At 44.0% G+C, this 14673-nt stretch overlaps 1 pseudogene; it reads right to left on the reverse strand.

The window, feature by feature from the left end:
* LOC111847777 (IQ motif and SEC7 domain-containing protein 1-like) overlaps window positions 1-14673 on the reverse strand; it is a 77599-nt pseudogene that overhangs the window by 56235 nt on the left and 6691 nt on the right.

Genomic DNA, 14673 nt, shown 5'->3' on the forward strand with positions numbered 1-14673 from the left:
TGGAGAAACAAAGGGGCTGAATAAACCGAAAGATACAGAGCTGGTTCACTAATAATTTGTGCATTTCAGATCCACAGGTGTACCTAAGTACCATTATACACTGTTTAAAAATTAAAGATTAAAAACTGAAGTGTGCTTCCTACAGAAAAACATTTGCTTCTGGCATTATGTAGCTACATCCATCCAACCATTATCTGACCTCTGGACCATTCCATGAGCTTCTCCTACGGTTCACAGAGGTATTGCATACATTTTATCAAAAGTATTTTGAGGGTTTGAAGAGCTGTTTCAAATCTGAATAAAGTATGGACCAGCAAAAGAAGGCTAAATCAGAATGTGAAACACATAAAATGTAACTGGATTTTTAGGCATTAAACGGTAGCTGACATTAATAATAAATGTTAAAATAAAAAGTTGTCCATCACTCTTTCAGCCAGAAAAACTTGTCCATGGTAACGGGAGGCCCCTGTAGCCCATCCCAGGCTGAAGGATGGGCTACACCCTGGATGGGATGCCAGTCCATCGCAGGGCACGGGGCAGTGGACACCCTGGATGGGATGCCAGTCCATCGCAGGACATAGATACACAGGCTACAGGAAAATCAGAATCAGCAATTAGCCTAAGGAGGAGGAGCCATAGGTAACACGTGCAGAGCATGGAAGGCCCACACACACGGAGCGGGGGCGAGGCTCAACCCTCCAACCCAGGAAGTGTGAGGCCAGAATGCTGCCAAGATCCATGCATAAATGAATAAAGGAATATTTACAGATGCATCTTTCACATACATATCAAACTTGCAAAAGCCTGATACGCGGAGCAAAGCAAATCAACTGTGGGTGGATTCTGCTTTACAAAAAAAAAAAAAACTTGTTTGCTATTACAGGATTTATGGACACAACATATACTCTCCCAGGATCACTACGATGTTGCATAACAGCATTCGGGTTGACCAGAGTAAATAGCAGCACTGAAGCTATATTACTTCAAAAGCAAATCTCCCCATCAGTACCTATTCATTCTGCAGTGATGTATTCCCTAGGCAAGACAGGACCATTTTACAGTGACGAAAAAGTTCAATGGCATGAAATCTGCTGTCAGAGAAGCACAAGAAACAGATGACTGGTGCACACAGCTCATTTAGAGACAAACCGCCATAAATCAGCTTTCTCGCCGACCGCAGTGACGTCGGGATCCGGCTCATTCGTTTGGCAGGTCCCAGTATTGATACTGGCTCTGATTCCTCAGTGTCGCATGAGAACAACAGGGGACCTGCACCGCAGAATGTTCCTCCGTGCAGCTGTGTGCCCTGTTCCCATCTGCCGTTAACATGCGCTAATTTGTTACACTGAAAACTCTGTTCTGTTCCGTCCCCCCCATCCAAGAGCATTAATCAAACAAACACCAAACAATCATACAAAAGAAAACCAGACATGAACACATGAACTTTAAAAACCAATATTATATGAACCTTCCCTCAGAGTTTTTAGCGTCTTGTTCTTTGATAATTTCTTACACTCGAACAGCAGACCTTTACTGTTTAGTGTTTCCCAACCCGGTCCTCAGGGATCCCCAGACAGTCCACATTTTTGCTCCCTTCTAGCTCCAGTGGGAGCAAAAACATGGACTGTCTGGGAGTCCCCAAGGACTGAGTTGGGAAACGCTGACCTACACCAGCAGCCAGGCCTACTCAATCGCCCTAGTGCCTGTCCCAGTGCTTAATACACCATCTCCTTTGCTCCTTTGGCAAGAATGAGCTGTTTATGTTTCTGCTTTCTCAAGCAGCAGACCTCTGGTGTTGTCTGTACTGGAACTAATGAAGGCTGAAGATCCTCTTAGAAAAAAAACTTGACATACTGCTTATACATGCGTACTTAGACGACAATCTTCAGTGCACAGTGGAAAGATATATTTCCTTGCAGTATAGGATCAAGTTGAAACTAGCAGTCAGATCAGTTCTTTCCCAGAAACGTGCCTCAAAGATATGTTGAAAAACTTGTTTTTGAAACATTTCAGCTCTTATATGGGTAAATGTATGAATTGTTTAATCCCCTGTCAAGAAACACATAAGTTATGCTGACAAGCATAAGAGCATGCTGTGCTCGTCAATATTCTCATATAATTGTGCTTCTTGCTGTGCAGATACGTGGCTGGGAGGGAGCAAAAATGTGGACTGTCTGGCAGGCACCTGAAAGGGAGCAAAAATGTGGACTGTCTGAGGGTCCCTGAGGCCTGGGTTGAGAAACACTGGTTTACATTTTTGTTTCAATCCAGTGGGCTCAAGAAAACTCAGCCAGCTTTCTGATACACCAAGAGCATGTCAGCCTGCCTCAGTACTGCAGACTTTAGAGAGATGAATAATTATGGAGGTCTAGACTGATTTCCATCTCTTGATGCTTTTCATTCAATACAATGAAAGCACAGAAGAACCACAAACAAAATCTGATTTTTCAAAAGACCACCTACGCCATTCAAAATGTTCCGTTTGGTTTAAATATAAAAGCCTCTGCTGTCAGTGCTGTGACAACCTTGTTTAAAAGGCCAGCCACAGCCGGGCCAGTGAGGTCATCTGCATCATCTCGGCCGCATCCTGCCCTGAGACACACACTCTGCTTTGCCCTGCTTTTGCAGGCCTGCCGTGTTCTGCTCCGCAAACCTTCACCTTACCTCTTGCATGCCAGTTTATTTTTAGTGCGTTGAAAGACAAGAGAACAGAAGCGAATAATGCACAGGAGCCGTGCACATTGTCTTAACTTCATCGTACATACTGTGTAATAAACGGCTTTCATCTGTAACAAACTGCACAAGACTGCAATTACCCGGTGTCCCTACGCGTTTCTGAGTTAACTACAGCAGGGAAAGTAGGACTATGTGTATTTAAATATTCCAATTATATAATCAGAGATTGAAGTACTACAAATAGGAAAGTAATTTCACTGGTTCACTTTATTCTAAGTGCACTTGCTAATCTGCTTATAATTTTATATTTGATTCACCAAGATTTCCTTTGCCTGTCGGGTAAACATGCATGGCATTAACCAGTCCAAGAAAAGATCCCCGTAAACAAGGCCCAGCTTAGCACTCCAGCCTCCATGCTCCCTAAGTGGAGCAGCGGCACAGAGGGACTCAGACCTGCACATTCGCTGCGACTTCAAATGCGAGTGGCGTTGCAGGGCCCAGCTACGGCGTGTCGCATTCGCTGGATGGAATGATTGCTCGGTTCTGCGGTTTCTTGTAAATGTCAACCAAATATCATATTTGTGTGGCAGTGCTTTTAGAAGCGCTGACGATGCGTCAGAGGCGGCACTTCTGCGTCCGTTCCGGGGGCGTTATACCCAGTCGCCCATGTCCAGCAGGGTACCTGTTCCCTAAACATGATTGTGTCCATGTCCCATGTCTCATGTTGACTGTTTCCAATCCATCTCAACACTTAATGTATTAAGCTTAATGTGGCTGCTAGCTGAATTTGGACCATTTGGAAGGTTGAAATGCTGCCACATTTCTGAATTGTTTGCAAGAGTGATTAAAGTGGAGATAAACCTTATCATTAGCATTTAAATCTATTTGTCCATTACACAGAAGTTCCTAACCTCTCCGCAGTTAAGTAAAACAATAGTGTGTTGCTGACCAATTAACATCATGCTAATGGGGAGAGATTTGTTTCCAAGTTACGAATGGACCAAATATCATTTCATTTAACCCTGTATTACCATATGTCTGCAGCAAATGCTTCTCGAAAGACATCGGGATTAGTGCTGCTAGCAAAATCAAGCTCAAATGATTACGTAATTCTGAAACAAAAGCAACATGCACCGATCCTACGAGGAATTCTGACTCCGTTTTCACTCGCTGATGGTGATTAATGTGCGTATGCATCTGTGTACAGTCAACCATACGTGTCTTTGTGGACTATATGAAGCAAAGCCAATAATAATCTCTGGGGGCATTTTAGGCCTGTGGATTTGTAACCTTAAAACAGGGGTTACTGGCCCTGACCTCTGAGGCCCAGTACAGCCCCCAGCTCCTAATTGCTTTATTGAGTCACCTTGGCCTGATGTTTCCATCCTGTGCTAATCGATATGCATCTCAGGAAGGCGGCAGCACTCTGGTCCCACGGGGACCACAGGCTGTTGCCGACACATGGGAGACATTTCAGTTATTCAAAATGACAGGAAGGCCAATAGATTTCATTGACGGGAGACTGAGAAGACAGTGTACACAGGAGAGGAGCAGAGCAGGAAGGTTACAGACCTGGCTTTTTTGGAACAGTTTCCATCTGACCTGTAAGTGAAGAGAAAGACACAGAGAGAAATGGAAACATGAGTCAGTAACTGCATAGCAAACACCTCACTCACACACACAGCCGATATGCAGTTTCAGTCAATACATTCTCTGGCTCCTACATTTCATTTAAACCCCTGAACTGCTTTTGCCCACACATCACAGGAAACTCCAGTTTTCACTGGCTAATGACTCACTGTACAGCTGTCATTAGAGCTGCATCACTCCAATGGATAACATTATCAGCAGTGTGTGGGACCCATCGCTCTCCTACATGGATGGAACAACAGAACTGAACAGTCTGCATTGTGTTAGTTATTGAACAGCAAGTGGTCTTTGTGAACAAAAATTAAAAATAACACCTCCTGTCTCATTCTTAACACAAAAAATGAAGGGTGCACACAGCTACGAAGTAAAAATGACTAATTGCAACAGTAATCCTTTAGTGTACTAAATGTGTTATTAATGGCTGCTTGTGCTTAGTCGCTGTACAGATGACTAATTGCTGCAGCTGTCCTTGAATCAATTCATGTGTCTCCCAGACCTCTCATACATAAAAGCAAAATTCCAACACATAAGATGTACATAGCGGATTAGCACATGGACCCAGCACCATTTGATCTGACTCTTCAGCATGAACCGGTGAATATAAAACATGAAGGCAAGCCCACGGGAGTAATCAGGTAGTGTTTTAACAGCTGACACTGGGGAGCTGAGGTTTTATCTTGATCGCACTGGTAACACCAAAGGGAGCTTAAAGAGTCTATTTATGTTCAGACTTGACAAAGAAAACATGGAAAACTGACATTAGTGGGTAAATATTCTTATAAAATAGGGATTGCTTTAAGTACAGCTGCAGACGCGGGAAATACAGAAGGTGACCCCCCCTGATCCCAGTTCTTCCAGCCCTTTATTCCACTACACAGTTCCCAAAAGTCAGCAGAATGATGACCCCCCTCGTCACACTAAAAACAACACATCATGTAGAAAACAAACTGGGTTAAGCATACAAAAGACACCCATTAGGCACATGCGAAGAACGCCGAGAAACATCAGAACGAGCGTCTTCCCTTCAGAAAGCGGCCCGCTGCCTCAACAGCCCCGCAGGCCCCGGGGGGCTCTGACCTCCCAGCTGCACTCAGCACGCCGTCCACACACGTCACATCGCATCCCTGCATGCACATCCCTGCATGCACGGCCCCCAGCAGCCGCGTGCTACAGGTCCCCTAGTGCAGGCCAGGTCATCCTGTGTTTTTAGAATTTCCTAACTGGGGGAGAAGGAGTGGAGCTCGTTTCAAGGGGGGGTGGCCATCGGAGACGTGTTTCCTTGGGAACCTCTGTGCCCCCTCTTCTGGACAGGAGACATTCCAGTGGTTACTGTCAGCTAATAGATAACCACAACAAAGGGAGGGAGCGTGTGTGTCTCTTTGTGTATTATGCTTATATTATGTTGTGGGGACTAAATGTTCCCCACAATGTAATGAAAACCTGCCATTTTGACGCTGTGGGGACCATTTTTTTGGTACAATGATCTGTAAATGCAATCAAAAAAACATAAAAGCCAAAAGTCTTGTATTTTGTTTAGTTACTTATGGCTAAGGTTAGGGCTGGGTAGGGGTTTTCCCCTTAGAAATGAATGGAGTCCCCACAAAAGTCCGCACACACACACGCACGCATGTGTGCTGCGTGAGCATGAGCACATATCTTAATTTCTCACCCTCCCTTGAGTGTTTCTCAGACTCAGTTGTACACCCATAATTCACAGATGCTCTGAGCAACGCCACTTTCGATACACACACTACTAACACGATCCAGGCACAGCAAGATATTACCAGCTGGAGAAGCTGCTCTTATTTTTGGAAGCCCACAAGCTGCAGGTGCCTGACAGGTCTGTGGGGAGCATGGACGCAGCAAGCAGCGGAGACACCTCTGGACAATGCAAGTGTTCCCCGTGTGGACGAGTCTATGTACAATATGGTGCCTGGCAGAGGACAGAGTTGAAAGCCGGTGAAATCACACTGTCCATTTATAACACGTTTATTACATGTTTCTTGCATTACCTGTATTGCACTAACAAACTGAAATAAAAGCCCAACCCCCTAAGCAGGCTCAGTGCTGAACAAAAGTGCAGGCTTTGCTACAGTATATTGTACAGATTCAGCATTAATAAAGCAGCGTAAAAAGCAAAAATGGCCAATAAAAAAGTCTGCAATTTATAACACTACATGGGGTTGTTTACCGTTAAAAAAAACCGGAGGCACTTGAACTGACTACTTGAAAAATTCAACAAATATAGCAATTACTGTGGTTGCCATGGTGAGCGAGCGTAGAGAAGGCAGAGGAGTGGCAGTGCCATGGGGACAGAAAAAGGATGGTGTCACATCATGACAACTTTGCTACTACGCTGTTTTGTCCCTTTTTAAAACCCACTGATGGTAAATGAGGCAGCTTTTAAAAAGGTGGATGTACGGTACGATTTTACTTCTTTATTATGTAGAACTAGATCTACCTTAAGCTACTTCCCATTGCTGAGGTCGACGAGATTTTTATGACATCGGCTAAACAAAACTGACAGCACTAGTTTATACTGGGAGTCTGGCTGTGACATGTGTAGTTTTAATGGTGCCGTGTACCAACACTGCACTAACACGGCAAAGAAGATCAATGACCTGTAATACAACTGTGGACTGTGTATTGTGAAGAAAAACACACGGAGGGCACAGAGTATAAAATAACTTTACACTTGAGACTCCCTTCCCGCCTCCAGCCTGCCTGCTGCAGCACAGCTTACAGCAAAAACTGCGTCAGTACAAACAGGGAAACGTGCCGCAGGAGATGCAGGCTGGTGCACACAGCAGCATCCCTCTGCCGCCGGGCCCCTTCCTACTTCCTGGTTTAAATCTTTAAGAGGTTTGTTTGTTGCCATAAACTCGCAGTTCAGTGAAGATTCATCAGTTTACTTTTAACACATTTACATATCACTGCAAGACTAGAGCAGGAGCAACCTCTGATTGTATGTTCCCAGATCTGAGAATATTAAAAGGAAACACCGATTAGTGCATAATGATTATTTCTGATGCTTAATGAATTGGTGTATGGAGCTACCCATGGCATACTGTAGGTAGAAAAACATGAGACATAATATTACGACCTGCCATTCAGAATATGAAAAATTGAGTTATGCTTTTTTGCTGGTTTAGAAGATATCAGTATCAATATCAATGATAGCAATGTTGTAAACTAAAAAGGTGCTGCATATTTTACAGACTTTTGAATTAGTCTATAGTGCTTTAAAAAATAAAATAAAAGATTGTGAGATTTAAAATAAATTATACTTAAATGCCACACTTTAAACTAATGTAATACAATAGTAAATTGTATTAAGTCAATATAAGACTACAGAAAAAAACATAAAATAAAGGTGTATTATGATTTAACATCTGCAAACATGCAACGAATGGTATTATGAGACTGTTCCATTTAACCTCTTTCTAAAAATAACTTTTATAAAATGTTACAGCAGGTTCTAGTCAGCTTGGGAGGATGAAGGTGATGCTTCTCTATGTGACCTTAAAGACAAAGCTCAGGTAATTGCACTGGCTCCACCATGGGGGAGCCCTAAAAGCACGGCCATGCTGCTTATACACCTCAGCTTCCAAAATGTACTAATGCATTTGAAAGGAAAACTTTACATGTGGCAGCTTGGACTGATGTTTTACAAACTTAGAAATAAAATTGCGTTACACACTACTGTGTAAAAGTCTAAGAAAAGAAAATGTTTAAAGCTATTTTATGTGGGAGGTAAACACAATTTAACACTAGAATGTAGAGGTCGACCGACATATCGGCCGGCCGATATTTAGCATTTTTTAATGTATCGGCATCGGCCGATATCCGAGTGCACTACGCCGATTTTCAGACAGGCACGTCTGCGGGCAGCCCAGTGTTATTGTTGCTGTGGAACACGTGACCCATGCTGCCTTGTGCAGGACCACAGGCAGAAGTTTTGGAAGAGTCCTGGGATAAAACAATTCTGATCTTTCAATGACCTGTTTATTTAAGTAGTTTGCTATGAAATGTTGCTTTAAAAGAAAACGCGAATTACGCTATTGGGAACTGGGGTAATGATAATGAGCCTTCAATCAACTGTAGCTTACAGGTAACATTAAGGATCATTGATTCTAATAGAGTTCGTTTTGTGCGCTTATTGGTGGGCTCACAGACGTTTTTTAATAATTAAAAATCATTTTAATTGTTAACATTTTAATTATTACCATATCAGCCCGATGTTATCAGTTATGTTTTTTTTCTTGTGTCGGAGAGTTTCACTCTGTGAGTGTGTGGGGCGGAGCAGGCAGCTCTCAAATACTGCAGCGTGTGAGAGTTGCGTTACTCTGCCCTGATCACAGACAGCGCCGTCCTCGGAGACACAGCTGCTAAGAACAATGCATGGCGGAGAAAAGTGTTTGTTCGAAAGCATGGTTACCATTTACTTGAGCTGATGCTGACAATGGTCCTTCTGTGCAACTTTTTTTCATTTGAGACCGGAGATTCAAACAATTTGTCAGACGTCTAGATAAAAAGTGCATGACTTTGCGCAGTTAGTTTCCTCATTAAACATGTCTATCCTATATACGGGCTTATACGTAGACAACGTCACAATCACTAGGGGCTTATGTTGTCCTTGCATACAAGGCTGTGCAATACGACAGTTATTTTATTTTATTTTCCGGGATCACTAGATTCTGATTGTGAATTTGGCTTTAAGCTATCTGTCTGCTAACAACAGAAACAACATGTTAGTGTACACTACTCATCATACCATGATGCACTTAGTGTTTTTTTTTCTTCAAAATGTATTAGAGTGTAATTGTTTTAATGTGAATGGAATACTGGAATTGTAGAATGAATTAAAGATGAAGGTACTATAATAAAAATTCTAACCTTGCATTTATTCTTCTGTTTTAGTAATTGCTGTCTGATGGCTGAACAAAAATCTAATCCTGTATGGCAGCATTTCACCAAGCCAACACCAGGAAAAGCCAGGTGCAATATCTGCAGCAGACTGGTGAGCTTGGGAGCTGAAGAATGAGTTTGCTGCTAAAGAGATTCTGATGCTGCTATCTTTATTGTTTATAAGTTTAAGTTGTTTATAAGTTGTATTGTGTTTTTGTTATTTAAGTTTATATTTAAATTTACACAAGTCAGTATTCAATAAATGCTAAGTTGAGAAATTTTGTGTATCGTTTGTTATTATTAATGTGATATTTTATCATGCAAATAGAGGGGAAAACGTCCAATTTTCGGCCAAAAAATATCAGCAGCATATATCGGCCATCGGCTGACCCTGACTCCTAAATATCGTCATCGGCATCGGCTATTGAAAAACCCATATCGGTCGACCTCTACTAGAATGTATACAAGTTAAGAGTACCAGAATAAAATGTAACATGATTTTCTTCTGTTTGTCAAAAGTCACTGATATCTTGCTGGATGACTAAAAGAACAGTGCTTCGGTTCCTCAGCGCTTCGGTTCCCCAGCCATTCCCCATTCCCCAGTCATTCCCCAGCCATTCCTCATTCCCCAGCCATTCCCCATTCCCCAGCCATTCCCCATTCCCCAGCCATTCCCCATTCCCCGGCCATTCCCTAGCCATTCCCCAGCCATTCCCCAGCCATTCCCTAGCCATTCCTCATTCCCCAGTCATTCCCTAGCCATTCCCCATTCCCCAGCCATTCCCTAGCCATTCCCCATTCCCCAGCCATTCCCTAGCCATTCCCCATTCCCCAGCCATTCCCTAGCCATTCCCCAGTCATTCCCTAGCCATTCCTCATTCCCCAGCCATTTCCCAGTCATTCCTCATTTCCCAGTTATTCTCCATTCCCCAGCCATTCCATGTATTTGTTACATTTCACCACCAGCTCACTTCATTAACTTATTCAACTAGTTAAAAAGCCAATGAAAGACTGATTAGCCATATGAGGTGTGCTAGTGGTTGGGTCAAAAATACATGGTTGTGTTGGATGGTTTCTGGAAATACTGGGGTGATTTTAGGAGGGGTTTGGAAATGGTTAAGCTGACAGCAATCATACTACTATAGTGATACACCAACATGAACATTATTCAAGCATCATTTTCTTTGCTTAAGAGTTTTGCACAGTACCGTATATACATATCTATAAACATACAATACCAGTCAGAAGTTTTTACACACCACATGTTTTTACCACTTTTCCATTCATTTCATAAACTGCAGATTTTTATTTTTGTTAAGCATTGGAACATTGAGTGAACTATAAATGAAAATAGAATGAAAAGATAAATAAAACAAATTTCCTTTATAACATAGAAAGAGTATGTAACAATGCCTGTCTAACATCCTGTTAACTGGTTGTGTGGTGATGGCATAGACAAATTTTAGGCTGTCTAACTTTAAATGCACTAGTTAACTGTTCCCATGAAACAGAGCAGTACTTAATGTCCCTTGTAGAAAGAATGCCTCAAATTTTCTCTGCTGTTGTAACTGCTAGAGGAGGTTACTTTGATAAATCACAGATATGACATTTTCTTGCTAATAAAGGTACTCAGATGATGAACATACTGTAAATTTATTTGTTAGCAAAGCATATTGAGTGTATTTTTAGTAAATGTTAAGTAACATGCAAATGTAGAAAATCTCAGTATGAGCAAAAACTTTTGACTGTTAGTGTATATATGTCAAGAATGATTTAAATATGAAATGATATTGTGAAAATCTTGAATACATCCCTGCATTGTCTCCAGATACGGCTGTTTTTATTCATTTTAAGCCCTTGTGCTTACACACTAGCTTTTCCGTTCAGATTTCCATCATAAATCCAAACGAAAGCCGCTTCCACAGCAGTAAAAGACCTCTGATTAAATCGAATTTACAGAGAGATACGGACCAGCTACAGAGCCCAGGGCATTGATGGCAGGAGCCGGTGACAGAGCAGTGTGGTACTCGTGGGGTGGCCTGGAAACCAAGTGAAAGAGGCTCTCTTGACATCTCGTGGCGCCATTGTGATGTGACCGTCTCATTTGATACACCGAAAGACGTAAATAAAGGCCGATAATGGCCGTCGTTTACATTGTGTAACTTAGTATGTATGCGTCAGCCACGAGCCTGCACACATGATGAATGCACATATTTTAAGAAATATTGCTTAGGAAAGCAGGGGACAGGAGTCAATTACTAATTGGTGATCTACCAGGCAAACAAGCAGACGTGCGCAGCTCTTATTGCACCACATAAGTCCCGACTTCTGCGTGGGTAATTGCTCTCCTGAAACATTACAGGCCTCCTGCACATTATGTCTCATTAACCAGAGCCACAGTGTGAAGCTGGAATTATTACCTACAAATGATCTGCCATAGAATGCAAGCCGCCAGTTTCACCTTTCTCTTTGCCAATACGGTGTGGTGCTGATGTAAACTTAGGTTAGTGAGTCTGCTAGGTAACTTAATACACACTTAATAGCCATCTTGGTCCACTAATATATCCTTTTAAGTGTGATCCCTCCCCTCCCGTCCGATTAGGAAATTATCAGCGTTATGTTGTTAGTGAGCATGATCACATGACCATGTTTAGCTCAGCATTTACTCTCCCACAGAGATAGCTTAAGGTGAATTATCTTTCACCCAACATCACTTATCAGCATCACTGAGTCTCCAAGGTCAGGGCATAGCAGGGGCTGGTCTGAGGTCACTTCCTGGCCTCCTGAGTTGTTATATTAGACGCTCCAGTAGCTACAACAGTCAGTCTGGGACAGATACTGAGTGCACTGCTCAGCAGATCATGTGCACAGCAGTGAGTCCCACCTACGGGGAGGAGTGTAATTAAACTCAGGTCACACTAATTAATCCTGCTGGTACTGTAGCCCTCATACGCTGCTTTCCCTCCCACACACAAACACACACACTTACATATCAACATAGACCGTCTACATGCCCTGTTGTGCGTCGCGTCCGAACCAGTAACCATTCTTGCCAAGTTCACTTCTTAATGGTAGAAAAGAAGCGCTGAGAGGATGAAGAGCAAAGGAGCCCTCAGCTATCCGGCAGCAGAGCTCCGCACGCCCACAAACACTCTCACCAGACGCCACACGACCCCGGTGTTTGGCATGTTAGAAACATGGCTGACGCTGGCTGCTGCCAGATGCCAATGTGACAAACTGAGACGGGCCATTTTCTGTGCTTCTGGAAGTGGCGGTGACAGGCTAGTGACAGGCTAGTGCCATGCTGCATGTGTGGCGAGGGTGAGGTGTGCCAGGCGAGCGGGAGATGGCCTGCAGGATACCCCTTAAGTCCCACCACAAAGGGCTGGCATAGCGTGGGTGTGTGTGTGTGTGTGTGTGTGTGTATTGCAGCCCTAACACACCAGCGAGGGGGAAACTCTCCTTCTCTGTGAAGGATTTGTTTCTCCTCCTTGACTTCAAAGAGTCGTGGTGTTTCATCCACCGGGTCTGCAGTCCCGAAGCAGCTAGTAGGAGAGAGGCAAGCGGCAGGCTGTGTGCCCCCTGTCAGAATGGGGGGGGGGGGAGTAGCCCTGTTCGGTGGCTCCAAAGGGATGCTGGGATGCAGCCTCGGAATGAGTGTGAGGTGATTTATGGGATGGATGATGTCAGGGACGTGATGGAAGGGGGAGAGCAGGGAGGGGACAAGGACACAGAAAACACTGTGACGCGTACATATGCACACACACACACACACACACACACAGACACAAATGCTAGTCTAACCCAACTACAGTAATACTACTGTTACTATAAACGCACACACACAAGTCCAGGAAAAGGGATGGTATAACCGATCCCCATGACTCAAAAAGATAAAAAAAATATCCACAGGATCACTTAGCGATGCACCATCTGTCGGCACAGCATGGGGGAGGGCAAAGGGGGCGGAGCAACAGTGATGGGGGGAGTCGGGAAGAGGGAGAAGCAACGAAGAAGAGAGATTTGGGGGACAGAGGAGGTTGGGAGGACGGGGAATACACAGTCAGCCGACCTGGAGCGCAGGAGAACGGGGGTGGTTAGCAGAAAGAAGGGAGGAAGGCGAGGGAGGACGAGAGAGAGAGAGAGAGAGAGAGACCATGTAGCAGGCAGGGGGTTAGATTGTCAGCATGCATGAATAAGCTGTGCTGCTACGGCAACATCTCAGGACGGTAATCTGGAACATAAACACCCATTTCATACACATTTTAGATATTTGATCTTTATGAAACACTTCTAGTGAAAAGAATTACATATCGATTATGTTCAAATGTGGCTATTTCAACACAATTCCAGGATCTAACGTCTGAACGCGTTGCATTTACAGTTATTTAGCAGATGTTTCTGTCCAAAGCGACCTGCGAGTGAGGAGCGATAACCTGTGCAGACAGGCCCTGCATCGAATGCTTAGTAAGAGCCGTCAGCATAAAACACACACACACACACACACACACACACACACACACGCAAATCCAAAGCAATCAATCATCATAAGCAGTGAGCTCAAACATCTCCACAGGCAAAGAACTGGGAGGTAAAATAAGGCAGCACATGGGAGAAAACGGATAATAAATACCTCAGTGAGTTAAGCTGAAAGAGCCAAGCCGGGAACAGGCACGACAGCCCCCCCAGCGGGAGGGCCGGCCCCGGCCTCATTACTCATTTATCGCTGCATTTAATGCCCATATTGATGGCCGGTGCATATCATTTATTAATAGGTGTCACTGACGGACAGGGAGCAGAGGTTCCTCGGAGACCAGCGCAGTAACGGCCCTCATTGCCCAGGAGAGCCTGGCCGGTCTGGCCAGACAGGGAGCAGAGGTTCCTCGGAGACCAGCGCAGTAACGGCCCTCATTGCCCAGGAGAGCCTGGCCGGTCTGGCCAGACAGGGAGCAGAGCACCGCTTCCCAGGGACTGAACACTCACTACTTTTGTTTTGTTATTATTGCAAAGAACAATGGTAATATAAACTTAGTTCTAAAGGCTAGATAAAGTACAAGGGTGCAGATACCAGACTGGGAGAACAGAAATAAGTCCTTCAAAAGGCTTTTGTTACCTGGGTTGATTTCAGAGGTCTGGGTCAGACCTGTGCTCTAATGTCAGCAATCCCATTCCTGGGGGATTAAGGACCTGAGCGAATGTAAGATTTCAGAGAACACCAAGCCGAACTTCAGTAGCTTGGAAAGTGCTTCTCCCCTGTCTTGATCCACTATTCCTGGGAACCTCTGGACCTGCACAGTCCCGACCTTGGGGGATCGCATGGGGATTATTTAGAGTACCTATGTATCAGTCTGCACACTATGCAAAAGTACAGACAACTCAGTACTGCTTTGCTGTCAGTCAGGTCAAGGTACAGGGCTGCCTGTCACCTCAACAGAAGCA

This window comes from Paramormyrops kingsleyae, chromosome 6 (genome assembly GCF_048594095.1).
Source record: "Paramormyrops kingsleyae isolate MSU_618 chromosome 6, PKINGS_0.4, whole genome shotgun sequence".
NCBI lineage: Eukaryota > Metazoa > Chordata > Actinopteri > Osteoglossiformes > Mormyridae > Paramormyrops > Paramormyrops kingsleyae.